General features: G+C 35.6%; 1 pseudogene; it reads right to left on the reverse strand.

The window, feature by feature from the left end:
• Positions 1 to 766: 766 nt before the first annotated feature.
• LOC118650695 overlaps positions 767 to 14,525 on the reverse strand; it is a 95,239-nt pseudogene continuing 81,480 nt past the window's right edge.

The following is a 14,525-nucleotide window of genomic DNA, read 5'->3' on the forward strand; positions in this document are numbered from 1 at the left end:
TTTCAATGACTTGCAAATATACCTATATGTATTACTAGTTGGGTAAAGGAGGTTATATCTAGCAAATTTCCATTGACACTATTCTCCTGCTCTGTACTGCCAGAAAACTCCTACAAATGACACACTTCTACAGGAAAAATAATAAATTCCAAGAGAAAAATACATTAGGAAAACACACAGCCAAACTCACCATGAAGAGACAAATGGGATTTTTCTCAAGGAGAAACATTACCACAGAACTTTAGGCCGTTATTAAAGAAGCTCAGAGGTATGGGACCTGGGGTAAAGCTGACAGACTGGAGTATTGTTGCTTATGTTAGAACGGAGCTGTGGTTTTGGCTTTGTATAAGGTGTTGAGCTGGAATGGAACCCTCTGCAAAGAAAAAAGGAATTGGATGGCTGTGGAAACTGGCTTAGAAGAACCACAGATCGAGGGAAGCATCAGGAAACATGCCAATTACCAGATCTGTAATGAAAAAAAATGTAACCCGGGTAAAAGAAAAATCCCAATTACAAATCAGATGCTCTTAGTTCTGAATGTTTACTACTCATGAGGTAATTTGCTTGAAATTCATAAATTACCATTGGTCCCAACAGAATTTACAGCCCACAGTACATGAGACTCCCACAAAGAAAATCCATCCTTTAATTAAAAATATTTCATGCTTAAATGATAAATAGCAATAAGTTATTCTGGGCACCTACTGATCAGGGAAAGGAAGAGAAGGCAAGACTGCTTTAAGAAGAGCTCAATCTCCAGCTGCTATCAGAGAAGGCAGTAGAGGTCACTGAGACCCACGTTCTTTCTTGCTTTTTGCATTAGTGCTCTCAGACAGAAAACATGCTTTAAGAAGACATCCAGGTCTATTACTCTCTGCCTCAAGGCTCCTCCCAGGTAAAAGGTAGAGTCTTCAGTAGCATTTTCCTCTATGTACAGATTTAGGATCTGCTTATATAGTGGAGCTGTGGGAATGATAACTTCATCAATATCATTGCTTTCAGACTGATTGTCCATTTTCTCCAGAGCAGAGCTGAGTTCATCCTTCTTTCTCAAAAGTTCTATGTTTTTATCATCCTCAGCTGCTTCTTGATCTAAACAGATAACCATCTCTTCGAGTTTCTGATGACGCTGTTTCAGGTCCTCCTCTGTCCGTTTCAAGGCATTGAGCTCTGCCTGGGCGCTGTCCATTTCCTCCTTCTGCCATCTCAGCTTTTCACTGACCATTGAAATGAGAAACGCCTGGAAGGTGTCCTCGCTGATTAGCCATCCCCACTGGGACCAGCAGTGCTCACAGGAGGCTGGGAAAGGTACTGGGAACTTTTTGTGGCAGATACGGACCACCAGGTGGGTAAGAACAGCCGAGGTAATCATCAGGATCGGAGCGGTCTCAGGATGGGTATGGAAAGATTCCACTGGGCATGCCTGGCATGTAGGAAGTATTTGGCGGCCCTGTTCTGTTTCCTCTTGATAAAGACTGCCTTTTATTAATGTACTTTCTATCCTCTGTAAACTTTTTGTGCTGGATGTTGGGGCTGACTATGCTAAATAAATTTTTTGTATGTTAAAAAAAAAGAAAAGAAAAATACACCCTTCCTGGAGATGACATTACAATTTTTAAGAAGGTCAAACTGTACATAAAATGTAATTACAGTGCAAAACGAGTCAACAAATGAAGCAAATGTAAAAATTAACATTTAAAAAACTAGGGATAAAAATGGTCTAAATATGACTAATTGGTATTAGTATTTAAAATTATTTTTAAAAATACAAGAAGTACAAAACCCACAATGGAAGCAGTATGACAATTAAACAAAAAAACACAACTAAATGCGGAACAGAGCCAAATGAAATATTTCAGAATGACAAACATAATTATCAAAATTAAGAACACAAGAACATATTATATGGAACATTAAACTCAACTGAATAGGGATAATAAATTAGAAAATAGATTTAATTGTTTATACAGAATAAAGTAGGGTGAGATAAAGAGATGAAAATACTTATAGACATGAAAAATAGTGAGTGGAAATCTAACAGATAATAATTGAAATTCCAGAGAAGGTTAGAAAGATAATAGTCCAAAAGAAGTTAATGGCTAATAATTTGCTAATATTAAATGACATTATTAGTTTTTAGATTGAAGAAGTTCAAAAATAGGTAAGTGAAATTAGATGCATTCTATGTATCTCCTAGTGAAGGCTAAAAATCACATGATCATCTCAATTGATGCAGAAGTGCATTTCATAAAATTCAATGCCCTTTAATAATAAAAACTTAACAAATTAGGGATAGATAGAATTAACCTTAAAATAATAAAATCTACTTATGAAAAACCCATGGAGAGCACCAGACTCAATGGTAAAATACTTTTTCTCTAAGTCAGAAGCAAGGCAATAATCCCTGCTTTCACCACTTAATCTCCTTATTAGTTATAGTTCTAATCAGAGTTTCTGTTTCTTCATGATTCAGTCTTGATATGTATTGTGTTTCTAGGAATTTGTCCATTTCATCTAGGTTACCCAAGGTGTTGATGTACAATCGTACTCTTTTGTAACCCTTTTTATTTCTGTAGAATTAGTAACAATGTCCCACATTCATTTCTGACTTTTGTAATTGGGGTTTTTATCTTTTTCTTAGTCTATCTAGCCAAAGGTTTTTCAATGTTGTCAATCTTTATACAGAGCTAATTATTGGTTTTGTTGATTTTCACAATTTTTAAAAATTTTCTATATGATTTATCTCTTCTCAAATCTTATTATTTCCTTTATTTTGCTATCTTTAGGTGTAGTTTGTTCTTCTCTTTTTAGATTCCTGGGTTATAAATTTAGGTTGTTGATTAATATCTTTTTAATGTAAATACTTATAGCTATAAAATTTTTTAGCATTACTTTTATTGTGTCCCCTAAGTCTTGGTAGTTATATTTTTATTTTCATTCATCTCTAAGTATTTTTAAATTTGCTTTGTAATTTCTTCTTTATCCATTAGTTGTCAATTTTCCTGTTTTCCTTTTGTTATTGATTTCTAATTTCATTCTTTTGTGTTTTGAGAACTCATTTTGTATGATCTATCTTTTTAAATCTATTGAGACTTAATTTATGTCTTAACATAAAATCTATACTGGAAACTATCCCATGGGCACTTGAGAAGCTGATGTCTTCTGTTGTTTTAGGGTAGAATGATTTGTATATATCTGTTAGGTCTACTTGTTTTATTGTGTTAGGTCTTTTTATTTCCTTTTAATCTATCTATTTGTCTATCCGTTATTGACAGTAATGTACTGAAGCCTCCAACTATCATTATAGAGCTTTCTCCCTTCAATTCTGTCCATTTTTGCTTCTTATATTTTGATGGTCTGTTATTAGGTGTGCAAATATTTATAATTGCTATATCTTCTTAATGTATTGAATAGTATATAATGTGGGTCTTGTTCTCTTGCAAACTTTTTTGATTTAATGTCTAGTTTGTTAGTATATTCTTCCCTGATCTCTTTTGACTACTATTTGCATGAAATATCTATTTCTATCCTTTCACTTTCAACATACTTTTTTCTTTGGTTGAAAGTGAGTCTCATGTGGACAGCACATAGTTGGATCATGCTTTATTAATTTATTCTGCCAATCTCTATCTTTTGATTAATAGTTTAATTCATTTAAATTTAAAGTAATTATTGATGAGAAGGGACTTACCTTTGTCATTTTGCTATTTATTTTCTCAATGTCTTGTACTATTTTAGTTTCTCAATCCCTGCATTTCTCTCTTCTATTGTGTTTATTTCATTTTTTATATTGAAATGTTTTAATTCCCTTCTTATTTCCTTTTGTGTATATTTTATAACAATTTTATTTGTGGTTATCATGGGGCTTACATTTAACTAAACTATGAATACTCTAATTTGAATTTAAACCAGCTTAACCTCTATAGCATGCAAAAAACTTTGTACCTATACCTCTCTAGCCTCAACCACATCCAGTTATTGATGTCACAAATTTACAATGTTATACATTTGTGTCCAAAACATAGACTATAAAAAAATTTAATAGGTTTCAAAAGGAAAATTTTTGGTAAAAGACAAAAAGTGAAGTTACAAAGCAAATTTATAGTATTACTAGCTTTTAAACTAATGATTTAAAAAATGTATTTGTCTCTTAGATACTGAAGAAAATCAAAAGTAGAATTACAAGCTAAAGTTACAATAATGCTAGTAGTTATAATCCCCTATGTATTTACCTTTATTGAGACCATGGTTTCTTTTTTTAAAAATATATTTTTATTGATTTCAGAGAGGAAGGGAGAGGGAGAGAGAGAAACATCAATGATGAGAGAGAATCATTGATCAGCTGCCTCCTGCAACCCGGGCATGTGCCCCTGACTGGAATTGAACACGGGACCCTTCAGTCTACAGGCCAACCCTGTATCTACTGAGCCAAACTAGCCAGGGTGAGACCATACTTTCTTCATACAGCTTTGAGTTTCTGTTTAATGTTCTTTCTTGGCAACCTGCAGGACTCCTTTCGACATTTTTTGCAGGACAGGTAACAAACTCCCTTATCTTTTGTTTATCTAACAATGTCTTAATTTTTCTCTGACTTTTAAAGTAAAATTTTGCTGCATATAAAATTCTGTTTACTATTGACTCTCTGGCAGGTTCTGTAAATTGCTGGGGTGTGTAAAGTCATAGCTACATCTGCAGATCGTGACTTCTGGACCCTGCTAGGCCTCATCAGTATTGTGTTCCAACCAAAGAGCTGAGCCCCAGATTCTTACTGATCCTCAGATAAGTCAGAATTGTCAGTGGGACCGGATGATTGCAGGAATTCAAGAATTCATAGTTTTCAGAGAGAATCAGAGCAGAGAAAGAAAACCCCCTGAAATGAGGACTTTCAACATATTTACAAGTAAATTTGTGAAACCGCTCGTGGTTTGTTTATAAAGATGACATCCTTTTGTAAACCAAGGGAGACCTAGAACTACTCACAGTTCCACCCATCCCAAACATTCCTCTACCCTTTTACCCTGACTTGGTGGGATACCCAACAAATCAACCGCTCAGAGCCAGAGTAAGCACAATGAAAAGGCAAACACTGGTTTTAAAACCCGAGGTGTTTATTTTGGTGATTATTTCCACCTGGCAGCACACAAACCTCTGAACAATACATCCTGCTGCTGCCCAGGCCATTCTGCTGTGAAACCTGTCAAAGGTCACCAGGAGCCCGCGGAGACTTTTCTTTATTTCTTACTTTAGGGCAGAGGAATGCAGACCTCACTCCCTCAGAAATCTTATTTTAAGGATTAAGAAGCTGCACTTTTCAATTTCAGATTTTACCATATTGCAGGAGAATATATTTAGGAAACTTCTTTGTTTATGGAATCCAACCCACACATATACACACATGCACAATCAAAGCATAAATTCAATGATATTTGCCTCTAATGTGACAAATCTATGTTTCATAAATCACCAGAGGGAAAATTCCAAATCTATAAATAGCATAAAAGGCTTTCATCTCCTTTTTCACTCAGTCAGAATCTTCTTATGAACAAAGGAGTGCTGAAAAAATCCCTATAAAAATCAGAAATCCCTATAAAAATATCCCTATAAAAAAATCCCTATAAAAATATCCCTATAAAAATCAGAAATCTTATCATCTCTCCAACCTGATTTATAATTGAAAAGATTACATGCTAGGTAGAGGGACAGGAAATTATCACACAAACTTCAAAGAAAATATCTTAATATACTCCAGGGAACCATAGCTTTGTTTAATTATAATGTGTGGAAATGACCATAATACAAAAATGATAATCATCTGTAGCATTCTTCTTGACCTAGCAATATAACAGCATTTATGAAGTGGTCATGTACTTTATACTCAAAGAAAAATGTATTACTAATGAGGGTTGGTGAAAACAGCAATTCTTTATTGAGAATTTATTGGAGCTCAGCACTTTGCATACTTTCTCTCTAATTCTGAAAGGACCTCATAATATATCATAATCAGCACTTCACAGTGAGGAGACTGGGGTTTCCTCAGTGTCCTATAGCTAGTGTTATACTATATCAAGAAATGTTACAGGCAGGAAATAGAAAGCATGTTAGATATCTCTAGCAGAGATTCAATAGAGAGAATAAAAGTCTTTACAAAGTTGCTGGAAAGGTAGAAGAGATGCGAACCTGGGGCTTTCAAGGACAATTGGTTTCCAGGTCACAATACTAGTTGTGATCTGAGGTGAGAAACTAGGATTGGAGCTTCTGCCGTGACTGCCAACATCATAACGACCTTATATCCCATCACACACTGTCATTGTCAGACCATTGTTAGCTGCCACAGCCATGTAAGATGGTCCCCATCTCATTTCCACTTTCCAAACCTTCTCTGAGTAAATCTCATGGGGAAAACCAAAACACGTCCAGAATTCTAGCTGTCAAGGAAAAGTGCTTTCTCCTACCATCCCTTGTTACACCAGGGGAACATTGGAGACAATGAAATGGGTGTGCTCCTACCTTAGAATACAGTCAACCCCTTTGTTTGCTCAGCATTTATGCACATGCTTCTATCAATAAAGTTCCCAATGCCAACAATGAGAAAAATAAATAAAACTTTTTAACTCTCCCACATAGCTTACACTACCCCCAATCAGAAGGAATAAATATTCCATCTGTCACTGGGCTTACCTTACAAGTATGTTAATTCTTATTCTATCTCTATTACCATTAGATCTTGAGATTCTATCACTTTGGGATTAAATTAAAATTTGACCATTACTGACTTGCTCTGTATAAATTGGTAAGAAAAATGGGGGGTGTTTGTGATTGTGTACATGAAACAAGAAATAAATTATGAGTAGCTCCTAATAGCCTTGATTCTGCAGCTGAGCACTAAAGATCAAACTACTGAAAATAAGAGTACCTACTGGGATTTAGATATGGAGTCCCATGAGGCTTCTTTGCAACAGCAATTCTGTGTCTTGGGGGCACCAAGGGTAGCTGTCTTTTAACCATATAGACCAGATAGTAGAGATAGAGAGGAAGATAGACTTCCTCAGACCTATTTCTAGAAGACATTCCTGGATCCTGATCTCAGTATACTCAACACATAGCAGCAGGACTTGAGCCAAATGTATCCTCTGTGCATGCTGGCAGGCCCAAAAGAAAAGAAAAATGATGGGCAGAATTCTATATGCTCAGTTCTCCAACTCCAAAGGATTTTTCTTTAGGGAGGAATGAATTGGAAAGGATAGTGGCAAGTTTCTTTCTATTTAGTTCAAAGAAATTGAGGTTCCTACTTTGGAATACAAAATTAGGAATAAGTGCAGATGAGGAGAGGATGATTTTTGTACATCCACTGTAAAAGCCAAATTTCACATGAACATCTTTAAGATAAATTATTTGTTAATATCAGTAGTGCCTTTAGTAATCAGCTGAAGGGAGAACATGGAGACTATGAATTGGTAACTCTCCTGTATAATAAAGAACATCCAAATAGTCACTTAGGTGGTTTAAGACCACAGAATGAAATGGTATGAACTAATTAGCAAGGAAGGTTGATAATTGTAATCCGCATGAAATAACAGGAAACTTTAAGAATCTAGATCACCATAAGATTTGTTTTACAAATAAGTTTGGAATAGGTCTCTTTTTCTTAACATTTCTGTGAGGTTTAGATTCTTTATATATCTGAAGCAGTGTTTTAAAATCAGTATCAGTCCAGTTTATCTAAACATGTCTTTTTTAAATATATTTTTATTGATTTCAGAGAGGAAGGGAAATAGAGAGAGAGATAGAAACATCAATGATGAGAGAAAATCATTGATTGGCTGCCTCCTGCATACCCCACACTGGGGATAAAGCCCACAACCAGGGCATGTGCCCTGACTAGGAATCAAACTGGTTCATAGGTAGAAGCTCAACCACTGAGCCACGCCAGCCAGGCTATCTAAACATTTCTAAACTAGTACATGAGTTGAAATTCTGCCTTTCGCCATATGTGGGTAAATAAACTCTGATCTTGAAAAAGGTTTCTTCCCCAGAGTGTAGGCTGACAGACTCTTGGATACTCTACTTTTTCACTTACTACTTGAGACATCCTTCCCATCAGCTTCAATACCTTTAACACCTACATTGATAATATCTATAACACCCTGGCTGCAGACACGAATTAGTCATTTCCATTCTCTGTCACTCAGATAGATGTGTTGTGGTCTGGGAGTACGACATCTGGGTGTAACAGTGTACTTAGTTTTCTTTTAAATGAATGAAATATGAGCAGAGGAATGATGGGGAAAGAGGCTTTCAGCTCTTGTTTGCTAATTAAAATAAATAAATAAATAAATAAATAAATAAATAAATAAATAAATAGAGTGACACTCTGAAGCCATGATCTCTACCTCCAATTACCTACATTTTCTTGCAAATAAAAAGAGATATGAAATTTATGGATTATAATGGAGATCAATCAATTTCTTCACACAGCTCAAAATAGGAAATATTGTAAATTTATGCTTCTCATCACAGAACTGTTCTGGTACTGATGAGATATTCTTGTATGTCCTCATCAGAATCACATGCACTGCTTTAGCTTCATCAAAAGTATTTATATGACTAGTTCCAAACACATTATACAGCAGCAGAGAGGCTATGGCTGTCACCACATGATTTCAAAACTTCGATGATTAATCCCATGTGCTAGTAATGACAATACCCCTCATCTAATTCCAATGTTCCTATAGCCCCTATCTTCATTCTAAGCAACCTTCTTAGCTGTTGATAACAACAACAGAACATCTTAGAATTGGACTGCCAAGAGAAAGTTGGAAACAGTGATGTAGTTTTTAAAAATTGATAGTTATGTCTGACCAGTGTGGCTCAGTGGCTGAGTGTCGACCTATGACCCAGGAGGTCACGATTAGATTCCTGGTTAGGGCACATGCCCGGGTTGTGGGCTCAATTCCCAGTGTGGGGTGTGCAGGAGGCAGCCTATCAATGACTCTCCCTCATCATTGATGTTTCTCTCTCTCTCCCTCTTCCTTCCTCTCTGAAATAAAAATATGTTTAAAACTTTAAAAAAAAATTGATAGTTGGTTAATTTTATAATTAGACGGATGTATAGGTAAATCGATAAATTAATTTGATACATAAATAGATTATAGATAAATTGATAGGTAGATAGAAACTAAATAAATACAGACATACATATAGATATGTCTATATACTTACATACACATATATCCATAAGTTAGATATACCAGAGAAAATACACTCACCAAAATTTAATGGAGGATGTTATTATTTTTTCAGAGAAAAAGATTAATAAACTACTTTGGGTGGATAGTAACATGACCAGAGTGAGTTAATTTCCCCCAAATATCCATTTCCTCTTCTTTCTTGATAAATAGAACTTTTAGGTTTTAACTGGGCTCATTGTTGCCCAGAATAATTTTCCAGGTTTGCTTAAAGTTATTGTGTGACCATATGACAAATACTGGCAAATGGAACTAAGCAGAAGTGTTATGTGCAATTTTGGGGGGAAAGTTTCTTAAAGATAGGTGGAAAAGGTCATTCCTTTCTTTTGTTGACTCACCCATTGTGCTGATTGGAATACAGATGTCTGGAGTTGGGGAGCCACCTTGAAAGAGATTGGGAGACACACACTGAGGATGGCAGAGAAATCAGGATTGGGAATTTCAGTTCCTGTTACCTTGGCACATCATACCAGCCTGGGACTGAGATAAGACTGCTCTTATGAGGGAGGGAAATAAACTTATATCTTATTTAATATCCAGCTATTGTGGATTCTCTGTTACAGGCAGCATAATAAAAGCCTAATAAGTATTGTGGGTTACTAAAAACATTAAAATAACAAAATATGATCAATAAACTGTCTACTATGGGTATGGGTTTCTGATGGAATATCATTTTCTAAAAGTGCACAGTGATGAGTATGGGTATGTAAGTTTCGAGGAGAAGATGAAAAGGCTTAGATTATTTGCATAATAGAAAAAGACCTAAAAGACATTTGTGTGCCAGAACAAAGTGAAGCAAATGTTTTAGAGGAAAAGTGGTCAATGAGAGGAAATGTTGCTGATTAGGCAAATGAGATGAAAACTGAACTTGACCCCATGATTTGACAAGTCAGAGGTCATTGGAGACTTTCACAAGCTTAGTTTCAGTGAACTGGTAAATAGCTGAACTGGACAACAAGAAAGAATGAGAAAAGAGGAATGAGAGGAAATAAACATGGACCATCTTTTGGAGAAATTTTATTGTAATTGGTCTGTATCTGGAAGGGTGCGGGATCAAGAGAACATTTGTTTTTTAAAATGTGAAAAACAATAGCATCTTTTAATGCTAATGTGAATATCAAATGGAGAGGAAGAAAGTGATGAATTGGAAGAGAAAAGGTCTTGAAGGCTTAGTACTAGAAGGAGCATGGGTCATTGATATACAGTAACAGGAGAGAAGTCAGGGTATGAAGATACAGAAATAGACAGTTTGGACACGTTTGATAATGGCAGCATGTGAAAATAGCACTTATTATATTTGAAATAATTATTTTTATTTCATGGTAAAGGGGTGTCTCTTCCATTAGATTTCAAGCTATCTTTGAGCTTGGAAAATCCCAAATCAGTGTGTCTAATGCATCACTGTGTCTTCATCATAAAGAATAGTTGCCACCATTCAATAAATGCCCAATAATGGATGAGTGAATGAATAATGCCTACACACACACACACACACACACACACACACACACCCCACCACCACCAGCAGCAGCAGCACCACCACCATCACCACCGCCACCGTCACCACCACCTCAATTGTATCATGCTTCTACCTGGTTAGTATGTGAATATTAAGTTTTAGAGGTTATCATTCTAGAAATTCTAAATTTCTAGGCTATTACAATTCCAAGATATTCCATAGAATATTTCTTACATATGAACAAGATAAATATTTCTAATTTCCTGCTACATCTACAACCTTCCGTAAGGAAAAAAAGAAAGCTGCAGGTGCTTTCTTCTACATTTGTGCCACACAAATCCACTCCCTGGTCACAGTGAATTGGACCTAAAGACAAACAGCAGAGGCTCTTGAAATGAGCCACGATGAGAAAGGACTGTGCAAAAGTGTTCATCTATATTGATGAGGAAAGGGTATTTATATTGGATGTAACTACCAAGTATTGAGATTCTCTTCTTCTTGGGGTGCATGAATGAAAGGTACAGAAAGAGTAAGGCAAAAGCAGACAGAAGGCACTGAGAAGACTGATGTAGATAGTAGATAAAGAGTACCTGAGGCACTATAAGGGTTGTGGCACTGGAATAGGGAGCAGGGGAGGTCTTCTGGGCAGCTTCCTGGGTTTGGAGGGTTGCTACAGTCACCACAGTAATTTGAATGATGTTTCAGTGTTTTATGACACCTGGTTATGCAGCTAAAAGGCTGTTTCTTGTTCTACCTTCCTGCAATAACACCCTTTAAATTAAGTTAGTAAAAGCAAGACTCTCTGCAATCTCAAATGTACTGGTACATATTATTTATACTGAATTGTGTTCTTCATAGTACATTATCTCTGGTACTCTAAGCTTTATTTTTTTTTTTATTAATATCCACATGGGGGGGGGGGAAACATATATAAAGCTTTAAACAATAAAGAATTTTTAAAAATATCCACATGAATGTTTAATCAACTCTAAAGTTTGTGAAGATAGAGCCAATGTCTGGTTAATTTGAAACATGGGGTATAATGGCATAGCTATAAAGTTATATATTTACTAAATACTGCGGGTATTTTTATTCTTTAAAATAATTGTTTTTCTTCTGGATAGCTATTATTAATGGACAGATTAGTATGAATAATACATTTCAACTCAAAATAACTATTCTTTTAGTTAAATAGAAAATAACTTTTAATAAAACTTATTTACATATAAATTAATATTTCTAACTTCTGACTGCTTATCAGAGCACAGAAATTAATTGCTATAATATCTTTCCTTTTTCTTTGGAACATTCTGCTTTCGTATGTCTATCTAGTTTAACTTCATCCAAACAAGATCAAATATACCTGCTGTTTGGAGCTTTTAGTCCTTGTCCATGAACTATATCATGACTTTTACAAGGAACTCCTTTTATGTTGTCATTGTGACTTGCTTTTAATATTCTTTCTCAAATACGGGATTTTATTTTAATTTAATTAGGAAGGCCTCATTAATCTTCTGTGGTTTCTTTCTACACACAAGGACTCCCTTTTTTCTCCTTTGAGCTTTTCAAACACAATTGAATATAACAGTAAATTTTTAAATGAATATCTGTAATAGTTAAACATAATTTTTGATTTGATAATGATCTTAGTTTCACTCCTCTGTCAAGAGGATGGCAAATAGAATCGTGATTGCTTGTGCCCTACTTAGCACTAGAAGCATCTTGCAGGTCTATTTCTAGATCAGTTAAGTCAACAGTGAAAATCTTCCTACAATATTTTGTAGAGTTTATTTAAAAGCATACCATGAAAATTCTGAAGAGTATTATTTGGGAGTATATATTTTAAAAGGATGTGGCCAAGGTAAGGGTTTCATAGGGACTTTTGCAGCAAATATGAAATAAAGGAATATGGCAACTGTTTAACTTATACTTAAGTCTGCAGATCCTGGCTAGAAATACACTTTTTTAACATCATGGGCTACCTCAACTCCTAACCTCTTTTAAGCCATATGTTGTTTATGAGGGGGGCTAAACATGCTTCCATGTACAGGTATGTGAGGCAGAATAAAGGCCTTCCAAAGAAGTCCACATCCTGAGACCTATGAATAGGTTCCATTATGTGTCAAAAGGGAATCAAAATTGCAGAGGAATAAAGGTTTCTAATATGAAACCTTAAAACAGGGAGCTTATCCTGGGTTTTTCAGAGTGAACCCAATATAACACAAGAGTCCTTGAAAGTGGAGGAAGGAGGCTGAAGAGACAGAGAGAGATGTGACAATGGAAGCGGTGTCAGAGTTGCTGTGTTGTTGGCCTTGAACATGGAGGAAAGGGATTAGGAACCAAGGAATGGGGGTGGCCTCTAGAAGATAGAATGAAGCAGGGAAATGGATTTTCCCTTAGAGCTTCCAGAAGGAATGCAAATCTATTAAACTTTTACTTTAACCAGCGAGGCCTGTGTTGGCCTTCTAACCTATAGTACCGTAAGATACTAAATTGGTGTTGTTTTAAGCCATTGAGTTCATGGTAATTTGCAATGGCAAGAAATAGGAAACTGATACACCGGATATAGCAGTAAAAGTAATTCTTTGTTTTTAGAGTATTTCTGCAGTGTGTTGATTGGCTATATTCCTCTTAATGGCAGAAAAATTTGTGTACTAGGTCACAAACATCAAAGTTTAAAAAATTCAAGATTGGCACCAACTAAAGGAAGGTTTCGCTGCAAATGCAAAAGCACAAGAAATAACACTGAAGTTTGGGAAGCACATACTACCATGTGCAGTTACCCTGTGAATTTCCAACTTTCCAATTGCACCAGCTTATCTGATTTATGCCAGCTTCAGCTTCCTTTTGAATGCACAGATGTTTTCTTTTTTTTCACATTGTTTTGAGATTTGAAGATTTGCAACATCTACAAAGCTATCTTCTCTTTGAATTTCAGGGTCTTGAACTGACCTCAAGTTGATCCTAATTTGGCTGTAGCTCTGCCTCCCCAAACATCTTCTTAGTCAAAGTCTCTCCTCTCAGTGCTTTCATCAATATAAGGCCCCCTTTTTCATTAACTCCTGGGTTTTGTGTCATAGTTATCCTAGTTAAAATGGAAAATAAAGCTATTTTAAACTGTTAAATATCAAACATTTGTTGACTACCAACTGCGAAGCATAGCGCTAAGTCATGAAAACAAAACAAATAAATATGGCATAATAAATTATGCCAGAAAGCTCAAAATTGAGTGATAGGGTATGCAACATATTTTAAAAATTGTAGAAGTTGATTAATTGGGGCTTGCATAAAGTGTGCAAGAACAGAAAATGAAATAGGAAGATTGAGTGAGGGTTCATCAATTGTACCAAGGGAAAGGGCATTCAAGTCTGAGGAAAGCACACATACAATGGTACAGAGGCTTGTGAGAGCATGGAAGATTTGAGGAATTGTACATGGTAGAAAGTATACAATGGAGGTGGGAAGAGAAAACACCAAAAAGAACTCTGAGTATCTTTATCTCTTTGTTAGCTGTGAGGTAAATCTCCCTATGAAATTATCTTGACCACAAATGTTCCAAACCTATGTTCCAAACCTAGGCTGAATGGAGAGGTCTAAATGGCTCATGCAACTTTCCAAAAGGAACGAAGTGTGTCAGCATGTTGAGACCATTTTATTTGTGATTCTGACTTAGCAATTGACAACTTTTCCAAAGAAATCACCCTGCAAACTAATCTAGATTATTTAAAATGCAGATACTCATTGAATTCCTGGCTTTTAAAATCCTGCATAATCTACCCTCAGTCTCTTCAGCCTCATGTGTCTTTATTTTCAGCATCTTC

This window comes from Myotis myotis, unplaced genomic scaffold (genome assembly GCF_014108235.1).
Source record: "Myotis myotis isolate mMyoMyo1 unplaced genomic scaffold, mMyoMyo1.p scaffold_m19_p_3, whole genome shotgun sequence".
NCBI classification, from domain to species: Eukaryota; Metazoa; Chordata; class Mammalia; order Chiroptera; family Vespertilionidae; genus Myotis; species Myotis myotis.